Below are 5,678 nucleotides of genomic sequence, written 5' to 3' on the forward strand. Positions count from 1 at the left end.
ATACATTCCATTGGTAGATGTTGGTGAAGGATCTGTAAAAATTATGGTAAATAATAAAGGTTGTCAGGATATTCAATTAGAGCAAAACTCCCCATTAGGAATGGCCATACAAAAATCACATTATACGGCAGATTTAAATAACATGGTGATTGAAAATATCCCTGAAAAGTATGTAGATGCCAAGGGTGAGTTGCCAGAACACCTGGACTCTCAGCCCAAAGGAATATTTAAAATTCATTCTGTGTATCCTTATGATTCAAATGAGACAGTGTGCTGCCATCAAGAGGATTGCATAACATTTAATTTAAATGAAAATAAAACAAAAAATCAGCCCATTGAAGTGGAAGCTGATATGCCAAAATATTTAAAAGTGGCAGCGTTACAAAAAGACACAGCCACACAGTTAGAGGAAAGCGCCGAGATTCCCTTACCAGAAGATTTTCCAGAATTTTCCAAAATGGTAGAAGAGCAGATCTCCTTAGCGGATGCGTGTGACAACGATGAGGATAGGAACGAACTGAGAAAGATATTTATGGAATTTAAAGATGTATTTGCAAAAGATGCTTATGATTGCGGTTTAACTGATTTACATGTGGCCACACTTCCGGAAGGGTGTAGCAGAAGTCCAGTATTTGTACGCCAGTATAGACTACCGCTGGCATGTTTAGAATCATTAGCAGAGATTATAAAGAATTTGGAAGCTCGGGGAATCATCAGGCCCATTCATAGCACATCCAATACACCTATTTTAGGTGTGTTAAAGCCAAATGGTCAATGGCGGCTATGTGCAGACTTGAGGGAGTTAAATAAAAGAGTGCCAGTATCCAGATGGCCACTGCCATTCATTGATCAGGGCCTAGCTCAGGTACATGGTTCAAAAGTGTTTACCACATTAGATCTCACCTCTGGATATTGGTGCGTGCCATTGGCAGAGGAGATACAGAATTTATTTTCCTTTACATTTGACAGGACTCAATACGCCTGGCTTAGAGCTCCGTTCGGGTACATCAATAGTGGCAGTGAATTTGGCATATTTTTGAGAAAGGCCACGCCAGATGCAGCGGAAAGAGGAACCATAGTTTATGTGGATGATGTCCTGATAAAAAATGAAAGCCTGAAAAGCCATTTTGATGAAATAAGACATGTGCTTGGCCAATTGCAGAAAGCAGGCGCCAAAGTGTCTTTACAAAAAGCACAATGGTGCAAGAAAAAAGTGAACTTTCTAGGCCATGAAGTGACTCAACATGGGCTAAATCCACAAAAGAAGAAAATAGAGGCCATACAAAAACTAAAGGACCCTAAAAATGTGAAAGAGGTAAAAAGTTTATTAGGGATGACAGGCTATAACAGAAAGTTCATTGAAAATTATGCTTAAATCACTCAACCATTGACTAAACTACTTAAACTGAATACACCCTAGATATGGGAAAAAGAGCAGTCTGAGGCAGTAGCTAAATTGAAGGAATGTCTTGTAAAGGCACCATGTTTAGCATATCCCATAAAGGGTAGGGATTTCTTTATAGAAATAGGGTTCTCTGAACATTGTATGTCAGCAGTGTTATCACAAAAACATGATGTGAATCACAAAACCATTGCATATGCAAGTAAAGCATTTTCCCAAGTTGAAATGAAATTCAATGAATGTGAAAAGGCCCTATTAACCACTGTGTGGGCGCTACAACATTTCCGCCCTATTGTTCAGGGAGAAAAGGTGATTATTGAAACAAATCATCAACCTTTGCAGTTTTTAGAGAGTAAAAGAATTAGGTCAGGTAATCTAGCGCAGTCCAGAATCACTTCATGGACGCTGGCATTACAAGGTTTTCCTGTAGAAGTGAGATATGGACAAAATAAAAAGAGCCCAATTGCTCAAGGGTTAGCTGACTTACATAAAACGAAGAGAAGCCCTCCTCTAGCGCTTCTCCAAAATTAAATGTTATAATATAGAGACTTTCTCGTTTTTAGGTTCCATTTGTCATTTTTATTCAGAATTCTATTGTGCTGTAAACAAATAGGGATTCCTTTTTACATCTTGAACATAACATATAAGTTGATGGGAAGACAAAAGAATGCAAAATTTAAATTGGTTTAAAGTTTTTCGTTGAGTTCACTAAGTTGCTGTGTCCCACGTTGTCACTTGAAAGTTGCGAAGCCTTAGTATAATTCACTCGACATTTGGGTTGATGGAGAGACAAAAGAATTCAAAATTTAGATTGGTTCTAAGTTTTTAGTTGAATTCACTAAGTTGCTGTATCCCACGTTGTCACTAGAAAATTACGAAGCCCTAGTTTAATTCACTAGGCAGTATTGGCCTCAATTTGAATTGGTTCAAAGTTTAGTCAATGTTGTCTTCACGTTGTTGCTCGAAAATTGCGAAGCCCTAGTTTAATTCACTAGGTAATATTATCCTCATTCACTAGGTAATATTATCCTCAACACGTGTTTCTCCGCCACATGGTTTATGGCGGTTCTTCAGGAGGAATTTGTAGGTAGATAGGCAAATGGAAAGATCTGAGAGGAAAAAGGTGGGAATAAAGAAAAAAATGGGCAATTTTGAACAGAGTGTTTTATGTTGACGTTTATACAGTCAATGTTGAGTTAGATACTTACAACTAAATATCAAATCTTGTTCATGTATATGATGGTTCCTTTGATGTAGGTAATATTATTAATTCCATCCGGTTTGGTCTGAAAGAGTGAAGAGCATCTAGTTTATATTTGTATCTCTGGGTCAAAGGTACTTTCCAAAAAAATCTAGTCATAATCATCCTTATTTGTTATACTTCAATAGTTCAGTATTATCTTCATGTACAACTGATTCCTGGATTTTGACAATGTAAATGAACTCATATGTTGCCTTGGAACAGTACGGTTTGGTTTAGTATCTAAGTTTGCTTGTGCGGACTTTGAACTTAAAGACTGTTCGAAGCAACGAAGTTAGTCTAAATACCAAGTTTTCTTAAGAGTTGTAAATAGTTGTAAAAGACCTTGCTTACCATGTGAACGGTGTTTTCCTCGCTCTCTCGATACTGTCTGATGTGGTCAGTGAACTCCACATGTTGTGAATGGGTTTCACATAGAGTCGCGTGCGGAGTGACGTCATGCGTGTGTCGCGTGCGGAATGACGTCATTCGCACGTTGCATCACGTGATGACTTCACGCGCACGTATCTAATGGTTGTTTATATTTTTAAGAGCGCCATATTTGCTCGATCCAATTCTAGTGTTCCTGTAGCCTTGTATTTGTTGCAAAATTTACAAAGTAATATAGAGGTAAATATCTCTTATTATGATTTACAAAAAATGACATATCTCCTGGTCTGTGTTAAGACCTGTATGGCAAGTGTCCATCATACAAATCCATCTTGCTTCTTGTTGTCGAAGTCTTAATTGTAGATTCCCTCCTCTTGGGGCCGGTTTCAATTTTACTATTCCGTAGAATTTTATCTGACTGATCTGAGAAGGATGATGTGATTCTGTGAAATGATTGGCTATTGGTGATCTTGTATCTCTGTTGGTAATAGCCCTGATATGTTCACTGATTCTTGTCTTGAGTTTTCTGATCGTGCTCCCAATGTATAATTTTTTGCATGCGCACTGAATGATATATATAACAAATTGACTATTGCAATTGATCAGCTGTTGTATGGTGAAGTTGGTGCCGTTGGGTTTGATGACGGTTGTTTTACCATTTTCTGCATATTGGCACATGGAGCATTGACCACATTTGTAATAGCCTTTGATAGGTTTTTGAAGCCACATTGTTTGTATAGTGGATTTTTCATCAGGATATTTCAACTCAAAATGTGACGGACTGAGCATTTTTTTGAGATTGCTTGCTTTCTTGAAAGTGATGGTAGGTTTGACTTCCAGGATCGGTGTAAGGTCAGAATCTGATTTAAGGATGTTCCAGTATTTGCTAAGAATTTTCCGAATGATTGAATTGTTAGAACTATAGTTCGTGGTAAAATTGATGGTTCTGTGTGGATCGATCACAGTTTTGTCGATTTTGGGTCTTACTTGTAACAACGATTGTCTGGTCCTAGTTGAAGATTTCTGATAGCTGTTTTTGATAAGTTTGTTTGGGTATCCTCTGGAGATGAATTTGCTCATTGTGGATGTTACTTTCTGTTTGAAATCATCAGTTTTTGAACAGTTTCTTTTGACCCTTAGTATTTCACCATAAGGTATATTGTAGATGATGTGTTTGGGGTGGCTGCTTGAAGCATGTAGTAGACTGTTAACAGATGTAGGTTTAGTGTACAGTGTTGTACAGATGGTATTGTTATCGATATAGAAGGTGATGTCCAAAAAGTTGATTGAAGTTTGACTGTATTCTGTGGTTAGTTTCAAATTATAGGTGTTGTGATTTAGATAGTTGAAATAATCTTTAAATGCTGTTAATGGTCCGTTCCAAATCAAAAAGATGTCATCAATGTATCTGGCCCAAAAAATTATGTTGTTTAGGTGTGTGAATGATTGATGTTGCCAGGCAAATTCTATCTCAAAATGGCCCATGTAGAGATTGGCATATGGTGGCGCATATTTTGCTCCCATGGCTGTGCCTTGTATTTGTCGATAGAGAGTGTTGTTAAAGATGAAAATGTTGTTTTGAAGGATAAATTGCAACATTTCTAAAATCATATTGTTGTGATCGTTGAGAGATATAGATCGTGTTTTCAAGAAGTATTCTGTAGTTAGAAGTCCTTTTTCATGCAAGATGCTTGTATAAAGTGCTGTTACATCCATTGTAACTAGCCAATAGTTGTCATTCCAAGGTATATTGTCGATCAATTGGATAATGTGCGTGGTGTCTCTGATGTATGATGCCAATGAATTTGCTAATGGTTGAAGCTGATGATCTATATATTCTGAAATGTGCTCTGTGATTGATCCAATACCATTAATGATTGGTCTGCTTGTTGGTAGGTTGATGTATTTCTTATGAATCTTAGGTAGAAAATATATTGTTGGAGTAATCGGATTAGTTGTGATCATATATCGGTATTCATCTTCATTAAGTAGTTCCAAGTCTTTCCAATGACTGCTCATGGTTTTCCATTGTTCGCTGATTTTGATGAATGGGTTTTCTTTGATTTTTTCATAACATTTATGATCTTTTAGATGGGTGAGTGCCATGTGTATATAGTCTTCTGTGTTGAGTAGCACAATGTTTCCGCCTTTGTCTGATGATTTTATGGTAATCTCAGGATTGTTCTTGAGATTATTTAATGCTTGACTTTGGTTGGGTGTGAGATTATTCCTTATCTTGAGTTTTGCATGTTGGTTCATTTTATTGTTGATGTAGATGTCTCTGAGTTCTTTTTGAACTACTTTGCAGAAAGTATCAATAACATTTTCTGGAGGTAAGATTGGTGTGAATTTGGATTTTTCTTTAAGTTTGGTTTCTTGTGCTAATCCCAATGGTATATTTTGTTCTTCCATGAACTTCTCCTTAGTATAGGGATCTGTCTCATCATTGATGTTAAGAAGATCGACTGTGAGTTCCACATGTTTAACTGTTAATTCCGATGGTACTGGTGTTATTTCAGTGGTGTGTCTTTTGATTTCCATATTTGCAAAATATTTCTTTAGTTTGAGTTTTCTACAAAAACTGTGGAGATCAACTACTGTGTTGAAATAATCATAATTACGACCTGGACAAAAGGTGAGTCCTTT

General features: G+C 36.9%; 1 long non-coding RNA gene across 1 annotated transcript; it reads right to left on the reverse strand.

Moving 5' to 3' along the window:
* Window positions 1-1,951: 1,951 nt before the first annotated feature.
* On the reverse strand, window positions 1,952-2,899 carry LOC138504817 (uncharacterized). Its single transcript, XR_011279993.1, has 2 exons — window positions 2,611-2,899; window positions 1,952-2,511 (listed from the first exon to the last, which is right to left on the reverse strand). It is a non-coding gene; the product is annotated as an uncharacterized lncRNA (long non-coding RNA).
* Between the last annotated feature and the right edge of the window lie 2,779 nt (window positions 2,900-5,678).

This window comes from Ambystoma mexicanum, chromosome 11, assembly GCF_040938575.1.
Source record: "Ambystoma mexicanum isolate Mex_15411 chromosome 11, UKY_AmexF1_1, whole genome shotgun sequence".
NCBI classification, from domain to species: domain Eukaryota; kingdom Metazoa; phylum Chordata; class Amphibia; order Caudata; family Ambystomatidae; genus Ambystoma; species Ambystoma mexicanum.